Genomic DNA, 27377 nt, shown 5'->3' with positions numbered 1-27377 from the left:
CAATATTTCAACATCTTACCAAGACTAATATTATACATAGTAACACACTGATCATGGGAGAGCAACTAATATAGTGGTATTGACACAAACAATTCTAAACTTTCCCACATACATGAAACACTAAAACCTCAATTAAAAAAATAAATCAGCCCAGGATCCAAGAATGTCATCACCAAAATACTGCACTTCTTTCTGGCCAGTAGTAGAGTTACTGGGGAATTAGTGTGATCCTTTCAAGACCCAATTTCCAATTTTGCTAGGCCATTTTGGATTAGCTCTTAATCTAGGGATCGGGCCACCCTACTCCTCAGGCATCATCCTTCTGAAGTCTGTTGAATGCTTAGGGTGTTCAGCCAGGCCTCTCCACTCTGTTCACTCCTCAGTCTCTCAACACTATGGAAACTCAAGCATCAACTATCCAATTGAATAGTTGACAACTATTTTCTCCCCTTCTATAGACTGTCTCCTCACTTTGTTGATTGTTTCCTTTGCTGTGCAGAAGCTTTTTAGCTTGATGGCCAGACTATATAAGAAACCCAAACAACTCAATACAAAAAAAGAAAGAAAAATCAGCTTAAAAATAGACAATTGACATTATCTCATTTCTCTTTCACTTAATGAAAAAAAAAATTCAAATCTACCCTGAATTATGACCAGCATAGAGTAGGTCAATAGCTCACAGAATTATTATCACAGAAAATTCAGGAGACATTAAGGCTCCAAGAAACACTCTAATTACATATAATTCTCTTTCAAGGAGTGGAGAAGCTGGATAAAGAGTAGTTAACAGATGTTATGGATTTGAATTTCCACTCTACTATTTCTTTCTGTGTAATCTTGAGAAATTTCTCACTTGTCTACGTCTCAGCTTCCCCATGTGTAAACTAGTATTATGAGAAACAAATAAGGCATACAAAAGACTAAGTATTGTGCCAGGTGCATCAGTAGTAAGTCCCAAGCAGTGTTAGCCCCTGTATTACATTTGTACTGAAGTCATAAAGAATTACCACAAATTTAGTGGCTTAAAGACAATAGAAATTTATTTTTCACAGTGCACAGGTTAGAAGTGTGACACAGGTATCAATGCGCCACAATCAAGGTGTTGGCAGGGACACGTTCCTTTTTGGAAGCCTTGACTTTTCCATCTTCCAGGGGCCAGCTGCATCTCTGCATTCCTGATCCCCTGCCCCCTCCTCACGGTCATCAGTGGCAGTCAGGTCTCTTTCATGCAGCCTCCTCTGGTTCTCTGCAGCTGAAACGTGTTCTCTGATTTTAAGGAGTCATGTGATGAGATTGGACCCACTTGGATAATCCAGGATAATATCTCCATACAATGTCTTAACTTTAATCCCCCATCTCAAAGTCCTTTTTGCCATATAAAGCAAAAACAGTGTTAGCCACTGTATTACGTTTCTATTGCACAGATGTTGGGGCCTTAAATATAGCTCTTAATAGGAGACATTATTCTGCCTACCACAGCCAGGATTATCGTTAAGTTTACTCAGCAAAATGGCTTCAAACGTTAACCAACCACCATAGTCCATTTTAACATCTAAAAGATTAGCACCAAAAAATAAAAAATAAAAAAAAATCTCAAAACCTCCAAAATGAGACTGTGTTATTTAAGAAGAAATAAACTTTGAATTTTGGTGGGAGTAAAGAGGAAATCTTAATTAAATTTTCTTAATGACCATATTCTACTTATGTTGGTGTAACTAACACCCTCAGTAATAGTTTCACAGTTTTTTTCTCATTTCTTCACTCAGGTATACCTCAATCTCCTTTAGTAACTATTGTATATTTTACAAGAATGATTTGAACTTAATTTGGTTATTAAATACATTCCCAATAGGCTAATCACAAACAAAATTCGGTCCTTATTCTAGCCATAATGAGTGAATTTGTTTGGTCTAGTACATTGATTCCGTCTATTTACTTAACTTCCAAATTTGTTAACATTTATACTTTGGTTGGATACTTTGATCATATTATATGTTTTGAATGATATTTTTGTGGCATATGAAGAAATAATGAATATTATAAAATTTTAGTGAGACCTTACAGGAGGTGAGTAACCTGGAGTGACCCAGAAGGCCATATCCTCCTTGGATTTTTTTTTTTTTTTCAAACCTGTAGTCTTCCACCAAATCCATTTGGAAATTAACCCACAGAACATAGTAAGCGATACAGCATATGTTACCATACGTTCTTACAAGTGAAGTCACTCAGGAACAGCTTAGGGACCAAATTCCTTTTCATCCTGATGAAAACAGCTGGGTATATCCAGGCCAATGCTGAGTGTAGCAGGATAGCAGATTGCATTGCTACCTCTGGAGAATGAGAAAGTGTAAAATCTGTAACGCTAACCGTCTTTGAAGCTTCACCCTCTCAAATATACTGTATTCAGAATTAAAGCCTTCCCTTCTCTAGTTCCTTCACCTTGGATGGAAGTGCACACACACCGCACACACACACACACACACTCCCCCAAGGTAAACAGCATGTAATGAAACTTCACACTCTAAGCTTACTCTTTCTTTCAGTAAATGATGTTGAGACAATTTGTCCTTTTTGTGCCTCATTTACACAATCATAAGTAGATATGGAGGTGCATTTCTGAGATATATGTGTTCTCCCCTCTCATGCCCATCTCCCTCTGACATTGAAACAACTTAAAAACATTCTGCAATTAAAAGAAAGCTCATCCTTATGTTGTGACATGCTAAAAACTCAAATGTAAGAACTTCATGTTGGCTGAACAGATTTATTTGTGTTCCTACCTGGATCAACTGACATAAAGTATTTCCCAACACCTGATTCAGGTACAGAGATGTAAGCTGAAAGGATGGTATCATTCTTTAAAGGTAAAACCTTAAAGCAACAGGCCATCTGTGAGGATGTAGCCATCTCACAGTACTTTTTAAAATAGGCGTGATGGTTAATTTTATCTGTCAACTGGACTGGATTAAAGGATACTCAGCTGATAAAGCCTGAATTCTGGATGTGTCTGTGAGGGTGCTTCCAGAAGACTTAGCGTTGAATCAGACCCCAGTAACGAAGGTCCCATCCTCACCAACGTGGGGTGCACCATCTAAAGCCCTGAGGGCGGGGATAGAACACAAAAGTGGAAGCGGGTGAGTGCTCTCCAGCTTCGGAATCTAGACCTTCCGTTTTCCCTTCCACTGGAGGGAGAACCTTCCTTTATTCTGAGGGCCTTCAGGCTTGGACTGAGGGTCACACCATTGGTTCCCCTGGTTCTCAGGCCTCTGGACCCAAACCAAATCACACTACTAGCTTTTTTCATTCTCCAGTTTACAGATGGCATATGTGCCATAATCACGTGACCCAATTTCCTTAATAAATTGCCTCTTATATATCTACGTATATAGGAACACAAATAAATCTGTTCAGCCAACCCTACCTATAGGGTTATTTCTCTGGAGCACGTTTATGCAACAGATTTTATTTTTTAGTGTGGTTTTGGGTTCGCAGCAAAATTGAGCAGAAAGTATAAACATTTCACACTCCTTGCCACTATAAAAATCCTCCAACAGAGCAGTACATTTGTTACAATCGATAAGCCTACATTAATACACTATTATCACCCAAGTCCATACTTTACATTAGGGTTCACGTTCAGTGCTGTGGAATCCACCGGTCTGGGCAAGTGCACAATGACCATATATCCACCATTGTAGCACCACTGACCTGAGCAGCCACTGCACTTCCACACATCTTTCTCCCCTTAACCACTGGCAACCTCTGAGCTTTTACATCTCCACAGTTTTGCCTTTCCCAGAATGTCACCTAGTTGGAAACACACAATTTGTAGACTTCTCAGATCAGCTTGTTTTGACTGGTGATAACGCAGTTAGTTTCCTTCCTTTTTGCTTTCCATGGTTCGAGATTTCATTTCTTTTTATCGCTGAATAATAGTCCATTGTCCAGATGTACCAGAGTTTATTCATTCAACTACTAACAGAAAGATAGTTGGTTGTTTCCAAGTTTTGGCAGTTATAATGAAGAAACTATAAATATCCATGTGTGGATTTTTTGTGAAACCTAAGTCTTCAGTTCTTTTGGGCTCATATTCAGGAGCATGATTGCTGGATCACATGGCAAGAGTATGTTTAGTTTTGTAAGAAACCACCAAACTGGCTGGGCGCCCATAGTGCAGTGGTTAGGGCACTGGCCCCCTGCACCAAGGCTGGTGGGTTCGAACCCGGTGTGGGCCTGCTGAAAAAAAAAAAAAAGAAAGAAAAAGAAAAGAAACTACCAAACTATCTTCTAAAGTGGCTATACCATTTCACATTCCTACAAGTGACAAATGAGACCTGTTGCTCCACATCCTTGCCTGCATTTGTTGTTGGTGATGTTAAAGATTCTCCCATTCTAACAGGTAGGTTACGGCATCTCATTGCTTCACTGTGCATTTCCCTAATGACATATAATAGGAAGCATCTTTTCCTACGGTTACTCTTCATCTCTGGTGAGTTGTGCCATAAAGCCTTTAGCTTATTGTTATTGTGTTATTTTCTCATTGTTGAGTTTTAAGAGTTCTTTATGTATTTTAGATAACCGCCCTTTATCTGTTGTGTCTTTTATAAATATTTTCTTCTGGTCTGTGGCTCACTTTCTCATTCTTTTTACAATGTTTTTCATAAAATAGAAATTTTTAATTTTAATGAAGTCCAGATTATCATTTTTTAATGGATTGTGCCTTTGTTATTACATCTGAAAGTTGTCACCAAATCCAAGGCCATCTAGAGTTTTCTCCTATATTATTTTCTAATAGATTTATAACTTACATTGAGGTACACGATCAATTTTCATTTACTTTTATAAAAAATGTAAGGTCGATGTCTAGATTCATTGTGTTTTGCAAGTGGATGCCCAGTTGTTACAGCACTATTTGTGGAGAAGATTATCTTTTCTCCATTCTATTGCTTTAGCATAAATTTTTAAGTCCACAGAATAATTCAATATACAGAGAAATGAGGTTAACAGAAGAAAAACAAACAAAAATAACATTAAAACATTTACAACCAAGTAAAGTGATAGAATCCCACGTATTAAAAAATATTTGGCTGGGCCAAACCACCAAGAGCAACAATATTTATATAGTATAAAATTAAATACGTGGAATGGGAAAGGATACTAAATGATATCAGAAGGCTTTGAGAGCCAGGAACCCCAAAATTGCTAACAGGATTACAGGTTATGATGTGCAAAAAAAAAAAAAGTGTATCAACAACAAAGGCATGTTCTGATGCGCCTATAACACATATAAAAGCTGTAGTCTAGTGTTCAAATATAGCTAAAAATAATAAATAAGACTTAGGAAAGCAATGGAAGCTATTAAAGAATAACATATTGCTGAATTAGAAAAATAGAGGAATAACTGGACATCAGGAAATTATATAATAGTGCTAACAGATCTCAGAAATGCATCAGAAATTAGAAAATGTTTTCATTTCAGGAAAACATTAGAAGAAAAGAACCAACGGAGAGCAACATCACAAAGAAAATAGAAAATGAAAAGGCAGAACATGGAGAAAAAATAAGAAATGAGATTAAAAGGATCCAACATACAAAGTGATGAATATAAATGGTATTCAAAGAAGAGTCTGCCTATCTAGCTATAAGAATACCCAGAATGCATTCAATGGCCCCATAAAAACTCCTTATCTGTCAACAGGCACGCCCCATTTCCCTGACAACCACTAATCTACTTTCTCTAAGGATTTGTCTTTTCCAGACCTTTTATGTAAACAAAATCGTATACTATGTGGCCTTTTGTGTCTGGCTTTTTTCACTTAGTGTAATGTTTGTTTCAAGGTTCATGTATGTCGTGGCATGCCTCAGTTCTTTATTAATTCTGAAGGCTGAATAATATTCCACTGTATGACGATCCCGTATTTTGTTTGTCTATTCACTAACTGATGGACATTTAGGTTTTGAAATGTCCTGGCTGTAATAAATAGGCTGCTATGAACAGTCATGCACAAAGTTTTGTGAGAAGGTAAGTTTTCAATTCTCTTGGGTTATATATAACTAGAGCTGGAATTGTGGATCATAGGATAACTCTACATTTAGCATTTCAAGGAACTGCCAAACTGCTTTCCAAACCAGCTATATCATTTTAAATTCCCACTAGCAGCCTAAGAAGGATTCGATTTCTCTATTTTCTCATCAACACTTGTTATGGCTGGCTTTGGATGAGTCGGGCGTGAAGTGGTTTCTCATGTTCATTTTGATTCTCATTGCTCTGTTGGCTAACAATGTTGACTTTTTTTATGTTTATTGACCATTTCTATGCCGTCTTAGAAATGTCTATCCAAATCCTTTGCTTATTTTTAAATTGTGTTATTTGTCTTTATTGTTGAGATGTAAATTTTCCTTTCTATTCTCTCTAGTAGTCTCTATCAATAATTTTAAAGTCTTCCAATGAAAATGGATGCTGATATTTCGCATATGTTTTACTGCCCTGGTGGAGATGAATTCTGTAAATCTTCTTAATTCTACTAAAGATTTCCTAATATTAAACTATGCTTACATCCTTTGAGTAAACCAAAAGCATGAGTATTTTTAAGTAGGTTTTTAAATTTTAGAATAGTTTAAAATTTATGACACTAGTACCAAGAGTTCCCATACAACCCACACCTAGTTCCCCTATTAATAATTTCTTATGTCAGTATGCTGCATATATTACAATTAATGACCTAATATTGATACATTATTATTAACTGAAGTTCATACTTTATTCAAACATCCTGAGTTCTGATCTAATATCCTTTTCCTCTGTTGTAATCTCATTCGGTATCTAACATTACCCTTAACTTGCCACTTCTCTTTAGGTCCCTCTTGGATATGACAGTTTCTCAGACTTTCTATTATTTTGATGATCTTAGCAGCTCTGAGAAATACTTGTGAGGCAATTTGAAGAATACCTTTGAACCGGGATAAATCTGACACTTTTCATGATTAGGCTGGAATTATATGTTATGGCAAGGAAGACCACAAACAACACCAGCTTCACCACATAATTCTAAGGGTGTATACGACCAATACGACTTATCCCTGTTGACCTTAAACTTGAACACCTGACTGAGGTAGTGTTTGTCAGGCTCAGGTTTCTTGTAAAGTTACCTTTTCCCTCTATTTTACACTGTACAATTTGGGAGAAGGTCACCAGATGGAGCTCATACTTGAATGAGGGATTATGTTTCACCTCTCTGACTACAGAGTATCTAAATTATCTGGAATTTTATATGGGATATTTTTCTCTTCTCTTGCCATTCACTTATCGTTTATTTAATCATTTACTTACATCAATATAGATTCATGGACATTTATTCTATACTCTAAAGTTACAAACCAGTCTACTTTTTATTTAATGTTTTGCTCAATTACTTCTAGGTTTGACCACCAGGGGCTATTTCAGTTGGCTCCTATGTCCCTCTGACATAGTTACATCATTATTGGGGTTTTGATTTTTGTTTCTGGAGCACTTCCATACTTTCTGACACTGTGAGAAATCCACATTCATCTTGTCTATTTCTTGACCCAACCCTAGAATCAATCGTTTCTCTAAAGTACCTTGGTTCTTCTTAGAGAATGTTACTGGAAACCCAGATCTGGGCAGTAGTAGGCATACTCATTGCTGTAAAGATGTCAGCCTTCTAAGCTAACAAAGCAAGGAAACCCCTGTATTCACATATATCTATAAATAAGTTTATGGTTTGTCTCCAAACATAACTTATTACCACACAGATCATTCTAATCTCCTTTTCTTGTTTATTTGTAAACTCCCACTCCTAATGGCTCCCATTACCTGCCATCTATTTACTTCTAAGCTAACAAAGCAAGGAAACCCCTGTATTTACATATATCTATAAATAAATTTATAGTTTGTCTCCAAACATAACTTATTACTACACAGATCATTCTAATCTCCTTTTCTTGTTTATTTGTAAACTCCCACTCCAATTGGCTCCCATTACCTGCCATCTATTCACTTCATTGTTCAATTAAAGTATACATGTGTAGCCGTAGCAGTACTGTTTTGTACTGTTGATGAGAAACAAAATTTATCAATTAGAATAAAGACCTGTGTGCAGTTTCAACAGAGGTCTCTGTGGTCTTACTGCAGGGTTTCTTACACTGAATCAGTGGTTCTCAGACGCAATTGGGGGTCACCACAACATGAGGAACTGTATTAAAGGGTCGCGGCATTAGGAAGGCTGAGAACCACTGCACTAAATCATTGTACTTCTTGCATAACCAGTTTATTCCTTTGAAAGATCTTTTAAAAATAAAATATCATTAAAATCAAGTCAGGAGGCTAATGATTAGAGTATTCACATTTATTTTCTCACTTGATATGACATTCCAAAGTAACAGTGATGTTTAAGTAAAATCACAATGATACGATATAAAAAATTATACATCTCTTACAACTTAGTGGGGGATAACTGGGATCTTATGATTATGAGAGTAACTATAAAATAAAAATGTTATTATACATTTGGTCAAGCTCATATAGATGCAGCCATATAAGTGCAAATAATTATTATGGCTCATAATTACTGTTCTCATATTTATAACCATGTTATTGAAAAATATATGCATATTCACTTATGAATGTCCTATAATCTTAAACGTTATTAAGGAAGTCCCTTTTGTATTAGCCTACAGCACTCTTGCCGGGTTTCTGCATAGAATTAAAAAAACTCATATTGAAAATAGTACACTGGTAAAACCCAACCCACAAAAATATTCCATGAAATTCTGTCAAGAAATAGATGAATACCTATAAAATTTAGAATAAAAATAAGTTTATATGTGCTGAATATATTTGTTTCTTATGTCTGTCTCACTCAAAAACTTTGCCCTCATTTAATGAAATTAGCATCCTACCTCCAGACTCTTAGGAAGACCTGAGTTCCCACATTAGATAGTGTACCAGTTATATATTTTACTTGTGAAAGGTGTTGAAATTGGAGTATTCTATTCTTTGCTTCCAGAGAGTATCTGAAGCACAATCAATCACAACCTGTAACTCTAAGAACACATTCCTACCAAAACCTTGATGGCCAGTGCCAGCTATTTGTCCTTTAGTCATTTGAACATTGGAAATACTTAAAAATTAGTATTTCTTTGACTTATGCATTCAGTTTATACTATAAATAGTAATAGCTAAAATAGGTAGTAAAAATGAGGTGTTACATAAGTAGATACATTTGTAAAACCAAACATTCTTTACAGTAAATTTTTAAGACAGAAAAAATTTGTTTTTTTAGTATATATTCTTTAATATCTATTCAAAATTATATTCAAATGCACAAAATGTAACTTACAAAGATTGTTAAGATTAGGCTGGACGTGATGGCTCACGCCTGTAATCCTAGCACTCTGGGGGGCCAACACAGGCAGATTGCTGGAGCTCAGGATTTCAAAACTAGCTTGAGCCAGAGAGAGACTCCACCTCTAAAAAATAGCCAGGCACTGTACTGGGTATCTGTAGTCCCAACTACTTGGGAGGTTGAGGCAAGAGAATCACTTGAGCCCAAGAGTTTGAGGTTGCTGTGAGCTATGACACCATGGCACTTTACCAAGGGCATCAAAGTGAGACTCTGTCTCAAAAAAAAAATCATTAAAATTGTTTTAATGGTTTTTATGTACAATTTTATTTTGTCTATTAAAAATGCAATTATTTCTTATAGTAAGGAAGTTTTTGCAACTTTAATGGAATAATAGTAGTAAGGAATAATATTATACCGAAGCAATAATTGACCCAGACGTTAAATTATTAGATCCAATTTTAGAAATCAATGTTATTTTGGATAAACTTCTTGCTTTTGAATAAATTGTATCAAAGACTTGATAAATAGAGAAGCGGAGCAAACTGAAAATGATGAGATCAAGAAAGCTTGGCAGTAATTCTCAGTTCTCAATTGCTAAGTGTTGTGAGCCTCACAGCTAATATAATACCTGTCTAAAATCTGGCTAACATTGAGTGTCTCCAATTGATTACTCAAGCATTAAGATATTTTCCTCTGAATTATTTTATAGTTATGTTTCAGAATCTCCTTAACACACTCTAGCTAGGTGTTATGGTTTGCAGTAGTTTCTTTGAGTGGAACTCTGCTCATCTTTGCTGAGTAATAACCATTGCCTGGAAACGCAATGTGGACCATTCCAAGATGGAAGTTATGAGCTTCCCCAGTGACATCTCACACATTTTATCCTCACAAAACTAAATATGCACCTAATTTTCAAAGCCCTCCAACATTAATAGCTATCGTTGGCTATGTGCCAGATTTTGAAACTGAAAAATTTTTATCAATGTATACTAATACATAATAGAGATTATTCTTAAGAAATGGAGTGGGAAGGGAAGGTAGGGAGGAGGTTTGACAGAGAGAGAGTCAAAGGCGGGACCACACCTATGGAGCATATGTCAAGGGTACAAGTCAAATCTGTGAAAAGTAGAACATAGATGTTTTGGCACAATAATCAAATAAAAGAGGTGAAAGCTATGTTGATTGGTTTAATGTAACCACGTCAGATTGTATTTAAAAAAAAATCAACACATTGTACTCCACATATGCATGAATGTATGAATGTATTCATGATCGATGTGTATTTGACTTAATAAAACAATAAAAATAAAACAAATACAAAAAAAGAAATTTAGATTATGCAGTAGGTGTGAGCAGAACAACTCTTCTTGATCTAAGATAGGATGCAAGTGTTACTAATACTGTATCTCCTTTTTACATATAACCATTAAAAATAATTCAGAGAAATGCACTATTTAATATTAACTATTAAGTTTCACTCCAAGTAAAATAATTTCTCAAGGAAAAAATGCCTTACTATGTACTCTATAAACTTGGAACAATCAGAAGGGAAGTTATTAAGTGAATATTATTTTACTCTTTAATATTATAGAGGTTAATCGAATCCAGTCATTTTCTTCCATTTTTTCTTCTATATTTTAGGGGGAAAATATATTTTGTGGTGACTTGGAGAGTGGGAAGAATGTTATGAAATTTCACACAAGCCAAAGATGAATACCTATTTCATCCATTGTATATTTTCTTCATTTTTGTCTAATTATTTTTGACTGGGATATGTGACTATACTGCCAATAAAATTATCATAAATTTCCCATGATAGAGGCACACATTTGGGACATTTCCAGATATTCAGTCAAAGCACATAAGAGCAGCTTTTTTATTTGAAGACAATACTTTTGGTGGCATAGCCTCTTCACTGTACAGAAACCCACGTCTCATTACAAAAGAATTTATTAAAAACTCAGTAGTTACTCTAATTGCTGTTAGCCTCTAATTATTTTATAGTCATCATACTTTTATTAGATATCTCTTCTTCCAGTTTCTATACTTCTATCATGGAACCTAGGGCATCAAAATAATGATGCCCTGAAACAAACTAATGAGCCTCTCCACCAAACTTCCCCTTAGTGAAGGACAGTCTTTATCTTACTATGTGAATTTTTTATTTTTTTATTTTTTTAATTTTTGAGACAGAATTTCACTTCATCACCCTTGGTAAAGTGCCATAGTGTCACAGCTCACAGACAACCTCCAACTCCCGGGCTTAGGTGACTCTCTTGCCTCAGCCTCCTGAGCAGCTGGACTACAGGTGCCCACCACAACGCCCGGCTGTATTTTGTTTGCAGTTTGGCCGAGGCCAGGTTTGAACCCACCACCCTCAGTATATGGGGCCAGCGCCCTACTCACTGAGCCACAGGCTCCACCCTTTACTATGTGACTTTTCTATCCATCCAAACCAAGAGCTTAGCAACTAGTAGACCCTAGAATAATCATTGTAGGATTAAGTTTAACAAGGTCAGATAAGAATAGACTTCCACACATCTCCATCAAAGAGCCTACCTACAATCTTGACTATGGTTTATGTAGAATCTGTGGACAATGGTGATGAAACCATACTGCCCGTGAGAAAGCGTGGAACCAGTTTGGGGAAGAAAATTAGTATGTGTTTTAACTCTATTTTTTTCTTATTTTTTTAAATTAAACTTAGGAACTGAATTTAAATACAGTGAAGATTGTTTGATTAACTATATCTGGTCAAGTGACATATTTTCTACATAGATCCACCTTATTTTTTATACAGGTGAAATCTGTAAAGGCATACCTTACTGGCAACCCCAAACAAAAAAGTGAAAGAAGGTTAACACCAAGGACTCATGCCATTGTTTTAGAGATAGAGTCATGCCAGGCAGTGGCCACCAGTACACAGCAAGCAGTTTCACATCAGCACATGCTATTTGAAGGCTTTGAGTATCTTAGAATATTTTTTGTTTAATTACAAATTAATATGAGGCCACACATTTTTAGATTGCATTGTTCTCATTTCCAAAGAACAATTCCAGTTGTAAAAGAGCCCCTCACCCCATAGACTCCCTGCTTCTTTTCCTCCCTCGTCAAAATCAGTAACTCTATTCTAAAACAAACATTCCAATTTGCCATCCTCTACACACATCTAAGGGACATTTCCATGGAAGGAGTCATGATGAAAGGAAGAGTAGGGAAAGGTTTTGCTTGTTTATTTGTTTTCCCCATTTCATTCAAATAGAGTTCTAAAATTCCTTAATCCTATTATCAGCACATTCTGCCTTGTACTTAGAATTAAGTTCATCCCAATTCTCCTTTGGCGGGATAGATATGTTTCCCTACCTTCTAGTACTTAATCTTCTATTCTATGAAGTTTTGATCATGTGCCCATAAGGAGAATACACATCTTTTTTGCAAATCTTTCCTACAGAACCCCCAGGAACTCCTTTACCCCTTAAAGATCACACCAGCACCACTTTAATTTCAGCAACTCCTCTCCATTCAGAAAGGGAAGATCTTAGGGAAACATTAGGCTTTATCTTCCAGAAAATTATCAAAAGAATAAATAAAAGATTAGAAGTCTAAAATTCTTTGTGGTTCAGTATCTCTGCTCATTAGCTGCTGAGTGGTCTCCCACACATACCAGGAGTATTTCCCACAATTGCCGTCTCCATGGTAAAACTGCAGATTCTGTGAGGGGCATGGTCCTTGAGCCCCATCAAATTCCACTGGTCAGAGACTTCATCAATATTCACACAAATAATAAAGGAGTGTCTCCATTCAGTCACCGGAGGTGGATCTCTAACTCGGTGCCTGCCACCTGCTGATGTTTTCTTCTGTTCCTCAGTTTTTTTCAGCACAAGAGTTGGCCATGGAACTTTCTCCATGAAATATTTCCATTTGACATTCTGTTTATTTTCATTATTTGAAACTACGTTAGAGATACTTTCAAACATCTGAAAATCATACTTCACATTTCTGTAACTTTAAAGATGTGCTTAAAGTTATAGCAAATAGTGAATATTTTTTCTTTCTCTTCCTGTCCCCTGTGGATCTTAACTTTCCATCTTTGTAGTTTGATGGGAAATTGAAGCCAGCAAGTTATTGAGTTTTGAGAGTTGCCTATAACTTGGTGCAAAGCTTGGTGACAACCCTTATATAATTCTTTTATCAGAAGAGGGTCAGCACACACATTTCTCCCCTTGTTACAATTTATTCACTATTCATCATCACTCTGTCAATGTGCTTGTGCACACTTATTTCCTAAAAAGAAGCTGTGTCCTCTTCACAAATGAAACCCAATGCCTACTTTTCTCCTAATAAGGCTTACGTACCTATTTTGCAAAATATTGGTTGGTTGAGCAGAAAATGCCCTTCTTTCTACTCCCAGGGAGGATAGTACAGCTCATTCCGTGGTTCCTCCCACACAATTAATCTCAGAAGACATTAGCAAAAGGAAAATACTAACAGATGGGCAAGCTTTTTGTTGATGGTGTTTTTCCTTCTTTTTAAGTAGGAGTACATTGTAATTTTTTGCAGAAAAACAGGAGGAAAAAGCAACTAAGCACCTTTTCTCCCCCCAGATGGGCTGCAAGCCTCTTCTTACATGTGCTGTTGGTTGCTGGTTCAGCTTTTCTTATGGAGGTCAGCAGCAGGTCACTTACAGAGGCTGGCGATTTGTGCTAGGTTCTTTAGAAAGAGAGCCCTCCCTGCCCACTGGACTTCAAACGACAAAGAAAAATGGTAAATCAAGAAGCCAAAAGTAATGTGAAAAATAAGACAGTCAAAGCTTCTTTTTAAGCATCTGGTGTTAAAAATATTTACTGTGCAGATTGATTCTTATAATCCACTCCCTGCCTTTAGTTCTCTTTCTCACTGCACACAAATGCATCATGGAGTTTGTAAAGTGTATTTTAAAGTGGGCCATGTTGTCTTGGTCACCGTGCAATGAAATAAGTAGAAAAATGTTGATAACCTCACTGAAGATATTGATGTACTGGCACAAAACCAGATTTTATTAACTACTCACAGAAATTAGAACAGCATTGCTAAGAATATTGAAAAACATACTATAATGCCATATCTCTAATGCCATGTTTTGCTGATTGAAAAACAGTATAGTTTCCATTATGGGAAGCAATTCACATGTGAAAGGATTCCCAAAGAAGGAGGTGGGTTGCATGCATAGATAAAGTACATGAATATGTGGATCCTCTTGAGGAGTTTCCACAAATAATTTTAAAAAATTGTTTCCACAAATATATAAATTTTTTACGAACTAGATGGCTTCAGAGAGAATACGAGAGAACACACATGAATTGCCATTAGTTTTAATACTGGCAAAATGTAAAACGACTATTATACCAGGGATTTCAATTTCCTACTTAGTCTTTTTAGTTACAAATTTAAATCGTTCTTTGAAAAACTACCATATGAAATGAAGAAAATATAGTGAAAGTCCCACAGTTGCTGTATCAACATGGTCGTAATCCAGCTTATTAGAAGTTGCAGACATTTTAGAGACTTTCATTTTAATCTACTAGCTGTTTTTTCTGACTCATCAAGAGAAGCCTAGTAAATTCTTAATTCATTTAAATGTGGAAGGTGTTTGATCATTTCATGTAAAATAGCAATATTAGTTAATATTTATTGATTACTCACTATGCACCAGGCACTATGCACCTTACTTTATATGATCTTATTCAAAGAGCTGTAAGTACCTTATGGTCCTGTTGTATTATCCTCATTTTATGGATATAAGATTAGAAAACCCAACCAAGGTACAAAGTTAAACTTCGGAGGAGCTAAGTTTCCACTCAGCTTTAGTACAAAGAAATTACATGGGCCATATGTGGTGGCTCACACCTATAATCCTAGCACTCTGGAAGGTGGAGGCAGTTGGATTGCTTGAGCTCAGGAGTTCGAGACCAGCCTGAGCAAGAGTAGACCTTGTCTCTACTAAAAATAGAAAAAAAAAAAAAATTAGCCAGCTGTTGTGGTGGCCACCTGTAGTCCCAGCTACTTGGGAGGATAAGGCAAGAGGATTGCTTGAACCCAGGAGTTTGAGCTTGCTGTGAGCTATGATGATGCCATGGCACTCTACCCAGGGCAACAGAGTGAGACTCTGTCAAAAAAGAAAGAAAAGAAGAAAAGAGAGAGAGAAGGAGAGAAAGAAATTACATGAGGAAAAATTCTTTTTCCTACTCAGAAACAGACAAATTAGTATTGAAAGACTCAAGCCTTAAAAAGGAAAATTGAAACTTGGTAAGAAACAACTCTAAATTACATACAAAGCTGGCTGCTATGTAACTCTCAACTCCAGTTCCCTGAAGCAGAAACTTCCAATTTCTTTATCACGATCCATTGTATAAAATACAATTTATATTCTGACCCAATACACTTGCTTGCATACACAAACTTTCTGTATAACTGAAACCTGTTTTATAAAGCAGTATTTGGCCTTAATCAGATTATTCTTTCTGATAATATTTTCTTCTGCCCTAGTTGTATGTCATTGAAAAATGTTTGCCAAACCTAACTTAAATCAACTATATGATTCTATGTCCATAACTTTGAAAAAGTGCTGATGTGTGGAGTGGCACCTGTGGCTCAGTGAGTAGGGCACCAGCCCCATATACCGAGGGTGGTGGGTTCAAACCCGGCCCCAGACAAACTGCAACAAAAAAATAGCCGGGCACTGTGGCGGGCGCCTGTAGTCCCAGCTGCTTAGGAGGCTGAAGCAAGAGAATCACCCAAGCCCAAGAACTGGAGGTTGTTGTGAGCTGTGACACCACAGCACTCTACTGAGGGTGACAAAGTGAGACGCTGTCTCTAAAAAAAAAAAAGAAGAAGAAGAAGAAATGCTGATGTGAACTTCAGAGGGCATAGCATCCATGTGTATTTTGAGAGGAACATTGGATGTTCCTCTTCCCTGGAAATCATTCTTTTCCTTCCTTTCGGAAGTGTATGGAGCTCTTTAGAAGGTAAAATAAGAGAATTAGCTGTACTGATCAAACCTTTTGCCCAAGATCTAGTGCTACAGATCATCCACGTAAAGCAAATACATCCCAACCTAACACATATGTATGACAATCTCTCTCCCCAGTTTAAAATTTTTCCGTGCCTTCCAATGGCCTTCAGAATAATATTTAAGCTCTATTTTATGGACCACAATTCTCTCATGCTCTACTTTCTTGTTTACATGACTACTTTCAGCCTCCCCTCAAATTTTCCCCACTATTCAAAATAAATAACATCCAGCTCCCTTCCCTAAGAGACCTTGTGTACCATTGCATGCCACAGATCTTTGCACATGCTTGCCTCTCTCCCCAGACTGTCACTATTTTAATCTCAGCTCCAATGCCATCCACTCCATGAAAACCTTCTTTTCATCCTCCTAATCTCATAGATGAGTCACACAATATCATAATTTTCCTGAATATATTACCTGTCCACTGTACATTTCAAGGGAGGAAAAGACAGCAGACAACCTTTCACCTACAATATTTTACACCTGATGGTTTGGATTAGATATAATTCCAAAGGTTAAATATCAACTAAATCTGTATATGGATAATGATAAATAAATGACAATTGCCAGCCTGGCTTCTGTGTTTGAATTAATTCATTATGAACCCTCCACTTTGACATACTTGATACAGGACAGGTGGCGCCCCACCCAGCTCAGGCAAGCTGAGCTGGAGGACCTGCCGCCTCCACCTTGGCGGTATTGGTGCCATGACAGCCAACAGAGGAACCAGCAGGCTGGAGCTTAGGCAAGGGTGGGGGGAGTCTCCCACCCTGACCAGAGGCTCCAGTAGCCCAAGGGACCAAATAACTGCAGGGGAGAACCGGTGCCTTGATGTCTCCTTCCCTTTGCACTTATGACTGAATACTGAACCTCCATTTCCTATGCCTAGGTCAATTTCATGTAAGTGTCCTAGGCCTCAATTCAGTGAATGGACTGTGTCCATTCATTAATACATTCATTCACCTTGCCCCAGCAGAAGGGACTGAGTCCATTCATTAACCTTGCAGAAGAGACTGTGTCCATTCATTAATGCATTCATTCACCTTGTCCCAGCGGAAGGGACTGTGTCCATTCATTTCCTGGCCTCATATAGAAGGAACCCATGCATATATAACCCTAGATGGAGTGAGACAGAGAGAGATGGGCAGAGAGAAAACAGAGAGAGCTTTTCTCTCCCAACTTGGGTTTTCTCTCCCTACCAGGAACTTTAGTATTTTTGTATTCTTTTCTGTAAATAAATTCTGTCTTACCACTGATCTGTGGTCTGCAGATTTATTCTTCAAATAACTGAGACCAAGAACCTGAAACTCCGGTATCAGATTTCGTGAGCCAGCCAGGAGAGAAGACGAAATTCTGGTATCATACTGACTAATAGTTTCAAACCCAAGAGATCATACCACCAAAACCCAGGATCTATAGTAAATTACTCCATAATAATTACAAAGATGTGACTTTAGAAAATAGAAGGCTGTAAAACAATCACTTTACAATATAATGATTCTATCTTTTCATGCCATTGCAGGCTCCATTGGCCCACTTGCATTTGCCTTACCAGCAGGTGCACATGGCCTCTGTCTCTGTGAACATCAGCTGTTAATTGCTCAAAGCTGCCCCATTTTGGCGGAATTTCTCTGGGCTGAATGAGGGATACTGCAACAGGGATACATTTCCAGAACACTGAAGTAGACTACAGCCAGCTAATGACCCACTGACCTAGGTTACACACCTTTCTACTTTCCTTAAGGTGGAATCAACTCTGGTATAATCCATCATCCAAAGCCCCATGAGGGACTAGGCTCACTCTGGACTCCAACTATGACCACATATTTTCTTAGCTTCTTCCCCTGTCTATCCTGCCTTCCTTGCTACTTTCTTCCTAAAATCATTCCATCAATAAGTAGCACACACCCCAATCCCTATCTCAGGCTTTATTTCAAAAGAATCCAATGGAAGAAACATATTTTCTCTGTGTTTTAGGGTTTGTTTGCTTTAAGACAGAGTCTCACTCTGTTATCCTGGGTAGAGTGCCATGGCATCATACATAGCTCACAGCAACCTCAAACTCTTGGGCTTAACCAATCCTCTTGCCTCAGCCTCCCAAGTAGCTGGGATTATAGGTGCCTGCCACAAAGTCTGGCTATTTGGTTTGACTTTTTTTTTTCTTATTTTTAGTAGAGAAGGGGTCTTGCTCTTACTCAAGCTGGTCTCAAACTCCTGAGCTCAAGGGATCTTCCTACCTCAGTGATAGGATTATAGGTGTGAGCCACCATTTCCAGCCTTTCCTGTGTTTTGATTCCCAATAGTAAATGAATAAAAAATGAGATGGTGCCATGTTTCCCATCATTCTTCAAAAGACAATTGATTTTCATTTTGTTTATTTAAAGTCTGTTGCTGCTGTTTGCTAATGATTTCCCATTATATCTAAAATTTAGCTGGTTCCCAATGAAATTCTCTTTGTTCTACTGCAACCTTTCCTAAGCCATAGGGTGGTGGTCAAGGTAAAGGGGAAGGGACCAAATGCCCTCCTTAAAGGCCATGTAACATAATTATCAAGTAACTATCACAGAGAAATGAATATACCTTCTCCAAATAAACATTTATCCTCATGCTCATATGGGCAAAGCTTGTATAATTACCTGCCAACTACCCAGTCCCATAAAAGGGTATGCGATCTTTCTTTCCTCTTTTCTTTTCTTTGCTTTTTTTTTTTCCTTTCTTTTCTTTCTTTCTTTCATTTGTAAGAGATCTATCTTGGCATCTTGGCTCTCAAAGAGTTTATGCAATTTTTTTCTCTATTTTTATTTTTAAAGTAATTGTTTGAAAAGGATATTCATAAGAACAAATGTCCACTTAGTTTTCTAAACACTCTTGGTAGTGCCCTCTGTCTCTTCCCTAACAGGTACAATTATAGCATTTTTTTTCTCTTTTTACCCCTGCTACAACTCGCACAAGGTATAACATGTGCAAAGCACTTTCAGGAGTGTAGTGTTAACAGAACACTAGCTCAGGCTGCTTGAATCCTAGCGTCATATTCAACTCCTCAGGGCATCAGAAGGAGACATATCCCTCAGAGGACTAATTTCTGCATGTTAGTGACCCTGTTTATTTCTAATTGTCCTCTACACTGAAAAAAGACACAGCGTTGCTCAGAAGAAAAGTATGCATAAATAAAAATTAAAACAAAATAATCAGACAATCCATGGAAATAATTACAAAAAACTAATTGTAGTTTCTGCCTTCTGGATATTTATTCCATGAACTTGGATTAGGAAATCCTTATGGGCACTGGGACAATTCGAACATTTAAATATTGGTGCTTTTTTTTTTGCACATGAACACATACCCATATCCTGGTAATGGTTGAAGTTGCTTCAACTTTAGTTGTTTTCATTTGTCAAAACAGAAAATCAGGTACTTTAGATGTGTGAATTATATTGATCTATATGCAAATTTTTTTCTTTTAAAAAGAGCTGCAAGCAATACTGAACAATACTAAAGGACACCTATGTTGAAGTATTTAAGAAAAACACGCACATAAGTAAAGGAAGATGAACTGATTTGTGGATAGAAGGGTAGATCGAGTGATAGATATATATAATAATAAAGCAAATACAACAACATGTTAATTATAGAATCTAAGTGCTTGGGATATGGGTGTTCATATGCAATTCAACTTTTTGTATGTTAAAGTATTTTATAATAATGTACTAGGCAAACCTTTTATCTCAAGGAAATAAAGAGTCTGGTAGGTTCTAGTATAATGAGTTGAATACCTGTAAAACAAAAGATTTTACCTTTGGCAATCATATCAGAAAACTGTCTAGGAAAAAAATAAGTATATTATTTTCTAATTAATATATCTAATAAATATATTTATATTTATTAACATAAATATTATTATATTTATATTGGCTTTGAACCAGAATTATCCTGACTTTAAAAAACATTAATATGACTATGTCATGATGGAATGCAGCAAGAACTAAATGATGAACAAAAGTAATCTCAGGCTGTGTTTCGTAGTTTACATCTTTCATGATAAGGCTATTTTTATTCTGAGACTACTGTTTGTCTTTTAGTGTGGATAAAGAAAATGAGTAATTACTTGTGAGACACTGAAAACTGATCCTTGTCCAATGTGGCCGATGAAGATATTGACATAAGTTCTCTGAGATTAATTAGAATTCTAAAATCCAGAACGTGAACTGAAGGTTTATTAAGAAGTTACCAATTTTCATGCACAAATCCCCACTTGTCTTTTATCTATCACTGAAAGGTCCTAGAAAAATTAAACAAAACAGTAACAGGAAGCACCTATAGTCATAACTTTGGTTTCTACATATATCAACACACACACACGAGCAGAGATCATCTTGGAGAAACTGCTGCTTTTCTGCTTGTAGACAGCAATGTACAAAATCAACCTAGACCATGTTGTCCTGGAAAGCAAGAAAGAAAAGCTTCTGTATCCTACAAAGGTCAACTTGAACAAGCATTTGTTATTCAATGTGAAATAATATAAGCATCACAGTGATGATAACTATAAATGAACAAGTGCACCCCTAATATGTTTAAATCTTGAGTTTCTAATGAAACTAAAATATATAGTCATAAAACACATACAATACTGGAAGTAGCATAAAACTCCGGTATTGCCCCTTTATTCATAAGGCTTGACTTCCAAGGCCTCCAATGGATGCCTGAAGCTCCAGACAGTACCAGACCCTAAGGAAGCACTTGCCATGCACTGTGGCCATAACTTTTGCAGTCTGAGGTGCAACAGCAAAACTAATAAGAGTTAATTTTTGCTCTCCCACATTCATAGTCAGGTTTGGTCTTACCCTATATCTTAGCAACTTTAGCATATGATTTTTTTCTTTCCTGATTAAATGGAGAATTTTCACTTTTTCACTTAAAGAAAGCAATTTACAGCTTCTCTTCCACATATTCAAATTGCTAGCATCACTATTGTAGCACTTGGTGGCCATTAGTAAGTAAAATAAAGGTTACTTGAACCTAGACACAGCGGTACTGAGACAATCCGTCTGAAAACCTAGCAAGTCGGCAGCAGAGACAGTATGAATCCACTGGCCCAAGGATGAGTCACATCCTGGGCAAGACAGAGAGTGGAGGCAGGAGATTACATCACACTGCTCAGAACAACACGAAATTTCAAACTTATAAACTGTTTATGGCTACAATTTTCCATTTAATATTTTTGGCCTGTGGTTGACCATGGGTAACTGAAACTGAGGAAAGCACAACCACAAAAGAATCATATCATATTATAAATACATTCAAGGACTTAAAATCATGATGAGTGAACAGATGTGGCATCTTAGCAGAGATAAAAACTAAAAAAAAAGTAAAAATTCTAGAATTTAAAAAATATAATATTTGAAATGAAAAAACTCACCAAATTGAGAAGAAGCAGGAAATTATTTCCAAAGTCAATAAAAATAATTGGTCAAACTTTAATTTCTCCAATTGTTTTCTAGAATTCTAGGAAACCTGCTCACTCTTTAGAAAACTTACAAACAAATGAATAAGTCATAAATAGAAAATGGTAAATAAAGGAAGAGAATGAAGTAGTTGTCCTACCTTTTCTCCACAAACAGCACCTCAGGTAAATACAGAGATAATGAACTAAACTTGCCCTATGCAGAAGTTTTCTATTTAATATATGAACAAATACCAGAATTACTCCATTTATTAATCTCTAATCAAATAATAAATCTCAGAAGTTATCATCAATGGAGGTTGTTAGTTGGGTTCAGCCAGGAAAAGAGCGCCAATTGCTAAGAAGAACATTTTCCAGCTCCATCCATATCACAGGAATGGAAGAAAAAATATCCAATGTACACACCTCTATTATGAAATTAATTTAAACCTTTTTATATGAAAGCTATAACCTAATAACAACCTAAGGATACGGGGAGGAGGGAGGGAGTGGGGAGAGGGTGGAGGGAGAGGGATTCGAGGGTTCACTTCTGTGGTTCATCTTACAAGGGTACAAGTGAATCTTTCTATGAGTAGAATATGAATGTTTTGACATAATAACTAAGAAAGTTACATGAAGGCTATGTTAACCAGTTTGATGGAAGTGTCTTGGATTGTGTGTGAAAACACCACACTGTACCCCCAAAGTGCATCAATGTGCACAGTTACCATTCAATAAAAAAAAAAGAAGAAAAGAAAAGAGCACCAATTAAATATTATAGAAATAAGAAGTTTAATAAAGGAATCAGTGCTGGCATTAATGTGACTAGAAACAAGGAAAATGAAGGCCTGGCAGGTTACACTGGAGAATTAGAAAAACAATTGTAAATGGTATCAGCTTAAAATACTAATATAGGAGGGAAAGCAGCAGCTTATGAGGGAGTTCAGGAAACTTCTGCATCCAACATGATCATGAAGAGCAAGCCTATGAGAGGCCTGTGATGGTTCTCTGTCTGCCGGCTAGGATTGCTAAGATCCCCATAAAGAGTTCTGCAAAGCCACTATGCTTGGTTGTCAAAACTGAAAAGAGTGTATCCTAACTGGACTTTTACCTTCCAAATGCTAAGTGAATGTTCTTCATTTGCAGACCCTAGGAGAAGTCATTCAGGGAATAGGGTTCTAGAAATCAGTACACTGTACCCCATCAATGTACACAGTTGTGATTTAATAATAAAAAAAGAATATACCATCCTTAGTTTTAGGAAAGTTTCATGATGCTACCAAGTTGACAAGAAAATTAAACACAGTTGCTAATATCATAAAGACAACTGGAAATCATGTTCGGATTAAAAAAAGCACAATGTAGTTTATAAAATGTTTTTGCAAAGACACATGAAAAATTCTGTAAACTTTTCAACTTTTATGATAACACTTAAGAATAAAACTCTTAAGTTCATAAGAAATTTTGAGAAAATTCGAATGAAACACAAATAAATGCATCATGTTCATGGATTGGAATGATTAATATTGTGTGGATTCCAATTTTCTTCAATTTGCTGTATACATTCAATGCAATTCCAGTAAAACATTCAAATGTTTTTAATGAAATGACAAGCTGTTACTAAAACCTATATAGGAATGCAAAAGACCAAGTGTGGACAAAGCATTTGTGAAAAAGAAAAGCAAAGTATAAGTTTAGGGCTTTTACTACCTTATTTCAGGATTTGCCATGAAGCTACAGTAATTGAGACAATGTGGTGTTCACACCAGAGTAGACATATAGATCAATGAAACAGAATAGATGGCCTAGACATAAACAATCAAGTCAACAAAGTGACCAAAGCAGTACAAGGAAGAAAGAAGTCTTTGCAGAAAATAGTGCTGGAACAGCTGGATATATGTTCGAAAGTAAACAGGGACCTCTTATACTTCTTATACCTAATACCACAACCAAAAGCTAATGCGAGGCCATTTTAAGTTACAACAAGCTTGTACCTGGAACTGAATCTGTAGATCTATAACGTTAAAGCAATAACCTTTGACGCCATGGGGAAATATTCAGATGCTTGATCAGAGAAGATATACGAATGTCCAGTAAGTGTTTTAAAAGTTGTTAAACATTTTTAGTTATCAGAGATACAGAATTAATGATTTACTTCTTCAGGACCCCAAAAATGACTAAAATTACAAAGACTGGAAAAATTAAATGTTAATGAATATGAAGAGTAACTGAAACTCCAGTACATTTCTGGTCATAAGACGAAATGACACAACCACTTTAGAAAACTATTTGGCAGTTTTTGTAAAGTTAAATTTGAGATCTGACAATTAAGTTCGCTAACTTGCCTCCATGCGTTTACTTTGACAGCACTGTATGAACAACCTAGTAAGGTTTTGTAGCCTTGGTCAGCTGTGTTGACATGTGGCAGTGCCTTGCTGAGTGGCGTTCCTTATTGTTGTTGTATACTTTTGTGTGTTACTGCAAGAATGCAGGCACTTGAATTAGAGCAGCAAACATTGAATTTCTTTTTAAACTTGACAAAAATGGAAGTGAAATCAGGAACATGTTACTTCAAATTTATGGGGATAATGACACGAGGAAAACAGCAGTGTACAAACAAATCATACACTTTTCTCAGGAGATAGAAAGCATCACTGATGAGAAGTTACAGCGGCCAATAACAAGCAGAACTGGTGGAAATATTGCAAAACTTCATCAAATTGTGTGTCAAAATCATCACATGACTGTGAGAAACATAGAAGAACAAGTAAATATTGATACGCTACACAGAAAAATCTTGGCTTGGGAAACGTGTGTACAAAAATGGTCCTAAAGGAGCTCACTGAGGAAAAAAAGCAAGGAAAGTTGGACTATGCCGAGACCTTTGGAGGGGCATAATGATGTTTTGACCCTGTCATCACTGGTGATGAAACAAGGATGTGCCAATGTGACCCTGAAACAAAGTGCCAAAGTGCCCATGGGAAGTCAGGCAATTTTCCACGACCAAAAAAGTTCCATCAATCCAAATCAGTAGTCAAAACGATGTTGCTAACCTTTTTGGATAACAGGGGGATTGCTCATTATGAATTTGTACCAACTGGACAAACAGTTAACCAAATTTACTATTTGGAAGTGCTGAAAAGGCTGAGCAAAAAAGTTATATGAAAACAACCTGAATTTTTCACTTACAACTCCTGACTCTTGCATCATGACAATGCACCAGCTCCCACAGCACTGTCTGTGAGGAAGTTTTTAGCCAGTAGACAAAAAACTGTTGGAACATCCTCCCTACTTACCTGATCTGAACCCCAATGACTTTTTGCTTTACTTGAAGGTAAAAGAAATATTGAAAGGAAAACATTTTCATGACATTCAAGATATCAAGACTAATTTGATGACTGCTCTGATGACCATTTCAGAAAAGAGTTCCAAAATTGCTTTGAAAGTTGGACTAGTCAATGTTGGTGCGTAGCTTCCCAAGGGGAGTGCTTTGAAGGTGACCATAGTGATATTCAGCAACAAATATGCAACATTTTTTCTAGGACTTATTTGAGACTTAATTGCCTTTCCTAAGAGCAATAAGTTATATTCCTAAGTATTTGCCCAGTAAAAATGAAAATATATCTCTATAAAAAATAACTCAAGCAAAAATGGACACAGTACGTTTATATAAACATTTCAACCTAAAATTCATCTGAACATCCTCAAAAGGAGAATGGATAAATACATTTTGTCATATGCACACCTAGAACACTCTGAGGGATAAAAACAAATGAAAAACCAAGTTAGCAATATCTGACTTTCTGGAACCAACATTTCAAGTGAATGATGCTAGCTATAAAATTTTACATACTGTGTAATCCATTTATATGACATTTAAGGACAGGCAAGAGTCATCTGTGGTGATAAAATCCAAAATAGACATTGAGAATTGACTGGAGTGGGCCACAAAAAAACTTTCTGAAGTGGCAAAAGAACAGCATAGGAAAATTTGCCATAGCTATCAAAATATGGTAAATCTAGGCTAACTAAGGTGGTGTTTTATAGTCATAGGAAAAGGCAAGTAAACCAATGGAAAAACTCAAAAGTCTTATATTGTTTTTTATAATTATTCATGTGTGTATAGTTTATAAAATCTGCAAACCTTGGTGAAAATCTCAAAAAAGTCTCACCAAACCCATTTTAACTCAAGAGACAGCTTTTTACACCCTGTTCGTTAAGTAATACTCAAAACATTTGTTTCCTCTTAAGAACATATTTTACATTAATTAATTTTCTTCAAAAGTGGCTGTTTGATTATTTTGTTTGGTTGCTTTTGATCCACCTATTTCCAATTCTGTCTCACGTATGATACTTTTGGTAAGCCGTCTTGTTTATCTTGATTTTATTACCTTCCCACATTTTATAAAATATTCCTTTTTCATCATGTTATTCTTTTTGCTTTAACAATTGAAAATATTTAGTTATCTTTCAGATTGTTGGGTCCTTTGATTTTTCTTAGACTTTTCTCTGAATCATTTGGGTAGTTGTTGGGCTTTCCTTCTATAGTTTCATTTTTTTCAGTCTCATTTTTCCCCCAACCATCACACACATTTTTTGTTCTCATTTCCAAAATTACATTATCTCAGACTAAATTCTTTTATATTCTTTCTTGCACTAGTATGTGTAGAATGTTGACATTGTACACTAACAAATATTTTCTAGTAGTTCACCTACAATTACCTCCTATAGCTTTTCTGGGTCCCAATTAAGGTAAAATGCAGGATTTCTTTATTTCAAGTTCAAAAGAACTTGCCTTGCTCACTCTAAAAAAATTACTGTTGTGCCTCAAATCTTTCCTTCAGCAATCACATTGGGGTTATTGAATTCTTCACAAATTTTGTATAAAATATCTTTTAATTTTCCCCAAACTCTCTTTTAATTTAAACTCATTGACCTTACATAGTCTTCCTAGCAATAACTGTCAAAGTACTGTTACTATTTAAACTAGGAATATTTACACAATGAATTTATAGCGTTTCTTGTATTTTGAATATTATGCTCTTCTGGCATTTATATTTTCCCTTATAGGCAATGTATTCTTTTTTTTCCATCTACCCACATTTATCACAGCATACATTACATAGAAACATCAACAAATCTTAGTCATGGCAATCATAACATAGAATTATGAAACACTGGATATAAAAGCATATTTACAAATTTAGTATATCCCCTGTGTTTAAAATGAGACAACTAAGTCAAAGTTCTACTAATGATTGTGTCTTCACACTGTAATACCTCAAGACCTTCTTCTCCCATTGACATGTATATTCATTGCGTTTTTCAAGTATACAATTCAATGAATTCCCAGAGTTGAGTAGCCATTTGTATTCAGTATATTTTCATCACTCTGCTCCCCAAAACAACCCAGATAGCCATTAGTAGTCACACCCTATTCCCCCATCTATCTAGTACCTGGTAACTACTAATCTACTTTCTGTCTCTATGATATTACTTGGTCTGGATATTTCCTATAAAT

The sequence above is a fragment of the Otolemur garnettii genome, unplaced genomic scaffold, assembly GCF_000181295.1.
Source record: "Otolemur garnettii isolate 467f Iridium unplaced genomic scaffold, OtoGar3 scaffold00164, whole genome shotgun sequence".
Lineage (NCBI taxonomy): Eukaryota > Metazoa > Chordata > Mammalia > Primates > Galagidae > Otolemur > Otolemur garnettii.
This window is presented reverse-complemented; position numbering follows the sequence as displayed.